Raw genomic sequence first — 8,135 nt, forward strand, 5'->3', positions numbered from 1 at the left:
CCACCTTCGAATACCTAACGCCATTCATGTTTCTCTCCTCCGTCCCCTCATTCTGAATCGGTTCCACTCAGCATCCCCTAGGTCAACGTCTGTAGTGCCTGAAGCTGGAACGGAGTTTGAACTCAAAGCTATTCTTGACTCTCGTCATCTTCATAAAAAATTACAGTACTTGGTAGACTGGAAAGGTTATGGTCCTGAGGAGAGAAGTTGGATTAATGCTACTGAAGTAACGGCTCCCCGACTGGTTCGGATCTTCCACTCCAGACATCCAACTAAGCCCGGAAAGTGTCCAGGGGCCACTCCTGGAGGAGGGGGAACTGTCACTCACCGCAGGCAGCGGCGGCCGCGCTTGTCCCTGCGGGTGACCTGGTCTGCCCGGCGCCTCTCTTCCCCCGGCGGTCTCCGGTCCCGGCGGCGGGTCGGTGCGTTCCTCCGGCGGCTTCCCGGAGCGAGGGCGCCACCATCGTGAGTGGGGTCAGGGAGGCGGAGCAGGACTGACGTCACCTGCCTGCTCCTCCAATCAGGCAAGGGCGGGGAATTCAAAACCAGATGCCGGGCAGAGATCCGGTGCCTGAGTATCATCGATTCTGCCACAGAAGCTGTGATTTCCAGAGCTCCCACGTTCCTACGTGCCTCCAAGCACCTCCGTGCCTCCAAGCACCTCCGTGCCTCCAAGCACTTCCGTGCCTCCAAGTGTCTCCGTGCCTCCAAGCACCTCCGTGCCTCCAAGCACTTCTGTGCCTCCAAGCACCTCCGTGCCTCCAAGCACCTCCGTGCCTCCAAGCACCTCCGTGCCTCCAAGCACTTCCGTGCCTCCAAGCACCTCCATGCCTCCAAGCACTTCTGTGCCTCCAAGCATCTCCGTGCCTCCAAGCATCTCCGTGCCTCCAAGCGTCTCTGAGCGTTTCCGTGCCTCCAAGGACCTACGTGCTTCCAAGCGCTCACGCACCTCAGTGCCTCCAGCACTTCAGTGCCACCAGCACCTCAGTGCCTCCAGTACCACAGTGCCTCCAGTACCACAGTGCCTCCAGTACCACAGTGCCTCAGCACTCAGCACCACTGTGCCTCCGGCACATCCGTGTCTCAGTACCTGTACCTCCAGCACCTCAGTGCCTCCAGCACCTCAGTGCCTCCAGCACTTCAGTACCTCTGTGCCTCAGCATTCAATATCTCTACAAGTCTTGTCTTTCAGGAAACCTTCAAGTGTTCTTCCGTGCTTCCTGCCTGCTGTCTTAAATCCTGCATGAGGAAGACCTACATCCGGCCATCTCTACTGCGACCCAGTAGCGGTTCCTCTTCCCGGTCATCGGAAGAAGCCCCGAGTCCACAACACTCCCAAATCAGGTCAGTGATAGGCCTTTTGCTGCTCCTCCATCCTCTAAAGCATATAGAGGGTTGAATTCCACCTCATTGCCATCCCTTGCTTCAGCTGATGGAGGGCAGGTTCAGGAGTGTTTGCTGGCGCACCAGTCTTCAGCACGCGGTGGCTGAATGCCAAAAGTTGCCACATTTTTTCGGGCCACTGACAGCATCTCCTGAATGCCCCTGTCGTTTTTCAAAAAATTATGCACCACCAAATTAATTGTATGTGCAAAACATGGGACGTGCTGGAATTTGCCCACATGTAATGCATGCACAATATTGGTGGTGTTGTCCGATATCACAAATCCCCAGAAGAGTTTAAGTGGGTAAGCCAAAGTGCGATGATGTCCCTCAGTTTCCTTAACAGGTTGTCAGCGGTGTACCTCTTACGGAAAGCAGTGATACAAAGCTTATCCTGCCTGGGAATGAGTTGGCATTTGCAAGATGCTGTTACTGGTGCCGCCGCTGTTATTGCTGCGGGAGGCAATACATCTACCCAGTGGGCTATCAGTCATATAGTCCTTAGTCTGCCCTGCTCCACTTGTAACCACTGTCCACTTAAAAATGCAGTTGTCCACATGTCCGTGGTTAAGGACACTGAGGACACTTTTTCTGATGTCCCTGTAGATTCTCGGTATCGCCTGCCTACTGAAGTGGAACCTAGAGAATTGCTTGAGGTAGTGTGTCCCCAGTACCAAATCCCATCTAAGTCCCTGTGAACTAATGGTGGATACTGGACGCACGTCTAACACCAACATAGCTGTCAAGGCCTGAGTTATCCGATTTGCAACAGTATGACTGTCCAACAGTTCTTTGCGAGGAAGATGAAATATCACAGCAGTCAGTTGCTTAATGGAAGTAGTACAAGTGGTCTTCCGACTTCCCCTCTGGGATGACGATGGTCTCCCAGTAGCAACAACACCAGCGCCAGCAGCAACAGCAGCAGTAGGCGTTACACTCAAGGATCCATCGGAGGAATCCCAGTTTTGCAAGTCTGACGAGTCCTCTCCTGTGACATGGCCTGCAGGACTATTGGCGTTCCTGTCTAAGGAGGAAATTGCATTGAGGGAGTTGGTGGTGTGGTTTGCAGGTGCTTGGGTACAGGAAGAAGAAGGGATTTAGTTGTCAGTGGACTGCTTCCAATGTTACCCAAAGTTTTTGAACTTGTCAATGACTTCTAATATACGTCACCTGGAGTGCATTCAAGGGAGGATGTTCCTAGGTGGTTATCGTCCTTACCTCTACTTATTACGGCTTGACAAAGGCAACACATGACTTGACACCTGTTGTCCGCATTTCTGTTGAAATAATTCTACACCGAAGAGGTAATTTTTTTGGTATTTTGACCAGGCATGTCAATGGCCTTATTCATACCATGGACAACAACTGTCTCCCCGGGTGCATGATTTAAACAAACCACATCACCATCAGAATCCTCCTCGTCAACTTCCTCCTCAGCGCCAGCAACACCCATATCCTCATCCTGGTGTACTTCAACATTGATATCTTCAATTTCAATATCACAAAATGGACTGTGGGTGCTCCTTCCAGCACTTGCAGGGGGCGTGCAAATGGTGGAAGTAGCCACCTCTTCCCGTCCAGTGTTGGGACGGTCAGGCATCGCACCCGCCGACAGATTTGGACTCTCCTTGGGGAATTTGTGAATTAGAAAGCACAGTTCTTTGCTGTGCTTTTGCCAGCTTAACTTTTCATTTTTCTAGTGGGAGGATGAGTGCTTCCATCATCATGTGAAGCTGAACCACTAGTCATGAGGAACATAGGAGAGGGCCTTAGCCGTTCCTTGCCACTCCGTGTCGTAAATGGCATATTGGCAAGTTTACGCTTCTCCTCAGACGCTTTTAATTTAGATTTTTGGGTCATTTTACTGATCTTTTGTGTTTTGGATTTTACATGCTCTCTACTATGACATTGGGCATCGGCCTTGGCAGACGACGTTGATGGCATTTCATCTTCTCTGCCATGACTAGTGGCAGCAGCTTCAGCACTAGGTGGAAGTGGATCTTGATCTTTCCCTATTTTACCCTCTAAAAAATGGAGAACAATAATTTGATGTGTGGACTTATATGCCAGTAATATATCTGGAATTAAAACGGCAGTAATGTCTGGAATTAGATACCACTAGATAGATACCAGATACCACTGTGACTGGAATGATGATGACCTATGCACAGTGACAGGACACTACCACAGCACCCTACAGCAGCAAGATGCAGCACAAGACACTGTACTAGTATTAGTGAGCAGCACAAAAGCACTCTGTGCATCGTCATCATCATTCCAGTCACAGTGGAATCTGGGGGGTGACAATTCCAGTCACAGGACACTACTACCGCAGCACGCTACAGCAGCAAGATGCAGCACAAGACACTGTACTAGTATTAGTAATGTATTACTGAGCAGCACGATGCAGTACAAGACAATGAGCAGTGATACTGAGCACTGATGTGCTTCTGTGTCACTAGTACAGTGTCTTGATACTACTGAGAACTATTAGTATTAGTGAGCAGCACAAAAGCACTGGAATTGTCTCCCCCAGATACCACTGTGACTGGAATGATGATGACCAACGCACAGTCACAGGACACTACTATCACAGCACCCTACAGCAGCACAAGACAATGAGCACTGATACTGAGAACTGACACTGAGAGTACATAGCCACGTCCTCTCTGTACTCTCTACAATGCCCAAGTGAAAATGGCAGCGACGCGCGGCTCTTTATATGGAATCCAAGTCCCGCGAGAATCCGACAGCAGGATGATGACGTTTTGCCTCGTTCGGGTTTTCCGAGTCAGGCGGGAATAACTGAGCTGGGCTCGGTACCGTGTTTGACACGTGGAGTTTGGGTTTGGTTCGCCGAGAACCGAACCCTACCACTCATCTCTAACAATGATATAACAAACTGGGTAATAACAAACAGTCATAGAGGTAGGAACAGAGGCGTCACTAGGGTTGGTGTCACCCGGTGTGGTAACTCATGGTGTCACCCCCCATGGACCTTCTCCCGTAGCACACCACACGGTTTCTTATCAGTGTGTGTGTATAAAATATATATATATATATATACACATATACATACATATACATACATATATATATATATATATATATATACATATATATATATATATATACACACACACACACACATACATATACACACATACGGTAATCGAAGAGGGAATTTTGAAGTGGGGGTATGGAAAATTGAAAGGGGTAGTGTCCACTCGAGAGTGTACTGTGGCAGATACCGAAAAAGGAGTGTGGCCAATCAGTAGGCGGGTGTCCTTAAGAGGCACTGGGTGAGAGGGAGGACACATGATGGAGGAAGGGACTGAGGAGGTTGGGGGCTTTAGGTGAGAGGGGGATGCAGGGTGGGAGAAAGACATAATGGATAGAGGATAGAGGGACAGAGGAAGGGGGAGATGCTGGGTGGGAGAGGATGCAGAGAGGGAGGGGGACATACCGGGGATTGGGACGCTGGGTGGGAGAGGACGCAGAGTGGGAGGAGGACATACTGGGGACTGGGACACTGGGTGGGAGAGGACGGAGAGTGGGAGAAGGGCATACTGGAGATTGGGATGCTGGGTGGGAGAGGACGCAGAGTGGGAGGGGGACATACTGAAGATTGGGATGCTGGGTGGGAGGGGGACATGCTGGGGATTGGGAGGCTGGGTGGGAGAGGACGCAGAGTGGGAGGAGGACATACTGAAGATTGGGACACTGGGTGGGAGGGGGACATGCTGGGGATTGGGACGCTGGGTGGGAGAGGACGCAGAGTTGGAGGAGGACATACTGGGGATTGGTACGCTGGGTTGGAGAGGACGCAGAGTGGGAGGTGGACATACTGGGGATTGGGACACTGGGTGGGAGAGGACGCAGAGTGGGAGGAGGACATACTGGGGACTGGGACACTGGGTGGGAGAGGACGGAGAGTGGGAGAAGGGCATACTGGAGATTGGGATGCTGGGTGGGAGAGGACGCAGAGTGGGAGGGGGACATACTGAAGATTGGGATGCTGGGTGGGAGGGGGACATGCTGGGGATTGGGAGGCTGGGTGGGAGAGGACGCAGAGTGGGAGGAGGACATACTGAAGATTGGGACACTGGGTGGGAGGAGGACATGCTGGGGATTGGGACGCTGGGTGGGAGAGGATGCAGAGTTGGAGGAGGACATACTGGGGATTGGTACGCTGGGTTGGAGAGGACGCAGAGTGGGAGGTGGACATACTGGGGATTGGGACGCTGGGTGGGAGAGGACGCAGGGTGGGAGGGGGACATACTAGGGATTGGGACGCTGGGTGGGAGAGGACGCAGGGTGGGAGGGGGACATACTGAGGATTGGGACACTGGGTGGGAGAGGACGCAGAGTGGGAGGGGGACATACTGGGGATTGGGACGCAGGGTGGGCGAGGACGCAGAGTGAGAGGGGGACATACTAGGGATTGGGACACTGGGTGGGAGAGGACGCAGAGTGGGAGGAGGACATACTGGGGATTGAGACGCTGGGTGGGAGAGGACGCAGAGTGGGACATACCGGGAATTGGGACGCTGGGTGGGAGAGGACGCAGAGTGGGAGGGGGACATACTGGGGATTGGGACGCTGGGTGGGAGAGGATGCAGAGTCGGAGGGGGACATACTGGGGATTGAGACGCTGGGTGGAAGAGGACGCAGAGTGGGGAGGGGGACATACTGGGGATTGGGAAGCTGGGTGGGATAGGATGCAGAGTGGGAGGGGGACATACTGGGGATTGGGACGCTGTGATTGGAGAGGATGCAGAGTGGGACATACCGGGAATTGGGACGCTGGGTAGGAGAGGACGCAGAGTGGGAGGGGGACATACTGGGGATTGAGACACTGGGTGGGAGAGGATGCAGAGTGGGAGGGGGACATACTGGGGATTGGAACGCTGGGATTGGAGAGGATGCAGAGTGGGAGGGGGACATACCGGGAATTGGGACGCTGGGTAGGAGAGGACGCAGAGTGGGAGGGGGACATACTGGGGATTGAGACACTGGGTGGGAGAGGATGCAGAGTGGGAGGGGGACATACTGGGGATTGGAACGCTGGGATTGGAGAGGATGCAGAGTGGGAGGGGGACATACCGGGAATTAGGACGCTGGGTAGGAGAGGACACAGAGTGGGAGGGGGACATACTGGGGATTGGGACACTGGGTGGGAGAGGAAGCAGGGTGGAAGGAGGACATACTGGGGATTGGGATGCTGGGTGGGAGAGGATGCAGAGTGGGAGAGGGACAGACTGGGGATTAGGACGCTGGGTTGGAGAGGAACATACTGGAGATTGTCATTTAATTTTAAAGCCTACCAGCTCCAGCAGCGATAGGTACAGGAACCAAGCGCCCGACGGTGCTCCTTCAGTGGCAGGGACGAGATCCAGGCGCATCTCCTGTGCGCGCCCGGCGGTGCTCCGGCGGTGGCAGGCAGGGAGGAGAGCCGGGTACCCCGCTAGCTGCAAGACGGGAGCCGGGCGCACCCCACGTGGGCACCATGCACTCGACTCCCATTCTCCCTCACAGAATGATCTGCCCTGCGGTGCCGGCGTGCGTGGTGACGTCACGAGAGTGACGTCCTGCACCCGGCATCTATAGATTGCGGCAGTACAGATCAGGCGGCACCGCGGCGGTGAATAGAGTGTGGGTGTGCAACTCTTTTTGGTGTCACCCCATTGAAGGGTGACACCTGGGTGCGGGCCGCACCCCCCGCACCCCCCTCATGACGCCACTGGGTAGGAAGGCCCTGCTCGCAGGCTTACAATCTATAGGGAAATAGGCATGTATACACAAGGAAAGGTGCTATCTATTGCATAGTTGTCTGCCAGATTGCAGAGGTTCTTGGTGGGTTGTATGATATGGTCATAGAGCAATGCTGAACTGATTTTGAGAGGAAGGGAAAGTGAAGAATGAGAAGACATGTGAGGATATGTGTTGACTGTGCAGAGGGGATGCAATTTGATAGGAAGGTTTATGAAAGTTATGTGGGCGGTTCTGGTACTTGATATGCTTGCCTAAAGAGGTGAGTTTTCAGGGAACACTTGAAGGTTTGGAGTCTAGAGGAGAGTCTTATTGTGCGTGGTAGGGCATTCCAAAGAGTACAGCCTGATGAAAGTCCTGCAATCATGAGTGGGAGCGAGTAATGAGTGTGGATGAGAGATGCAGGTCTTGTGAAGAGCGAAGAGGTCGGGTTGGGAGATATTTTGAGATAAGCGAAGTGATGTACGTTGGTGTAGTTTGGTTAATGGACCTTGTGTTTGAGTGTAAGAATTTTATGTTGAATGCGGTAGAATACAGGTAACCAATGGAGGGACTGACAGAGTGGACCTGCAGACGATGAATGTCTAGCGAGGACGATTAGCCTCGTAGCTGCATTCAGAAAGGATTGTAGTGGTGAGAGTCTCGTTTTGGGAAGACCAGTAAGGAGACTACTGCAATAATCAATGCGGGAGATAATGAGAGCATGGATTAGAGTTTTAGCAGTGTCTTGTGTAAGGTATGGTCGTATTTTGGATATGTTTTTTAGATGCATGTAACATGATCTTGAGACAGATTGATCTGTCCTTTGCTCCCCACATTCAGAGTCAAGGATGACACCTAGGCAGCGAGCTTGTGGGGTAGGGTAGATAGTCGAGTTTTCAACAGTGATAGAGATATCAGGTTGGTACCAATTATTGGCCGGTGGAAATATAATTAACTCTGTCTTTGAAATATTAAGTTTGAGGTGGCGAGATGTCATC

This window comes from Pseudophryne corroboree, chromosome 3 (genome assembly GCF_028390025.1).
Source record: "Pseudophryne corroboree isolate aPseCor3 chromosome 3, aPseCor3.hap2, whole genome shotgun sequence".
NCBI classification, from domain to species: domain Eukaryota; kingdom Metazoa; phylum Chordata; class Amphibia; order Anura; family Myobatrachidae; genus Pseudophryne; species Pseudophryne corroboree.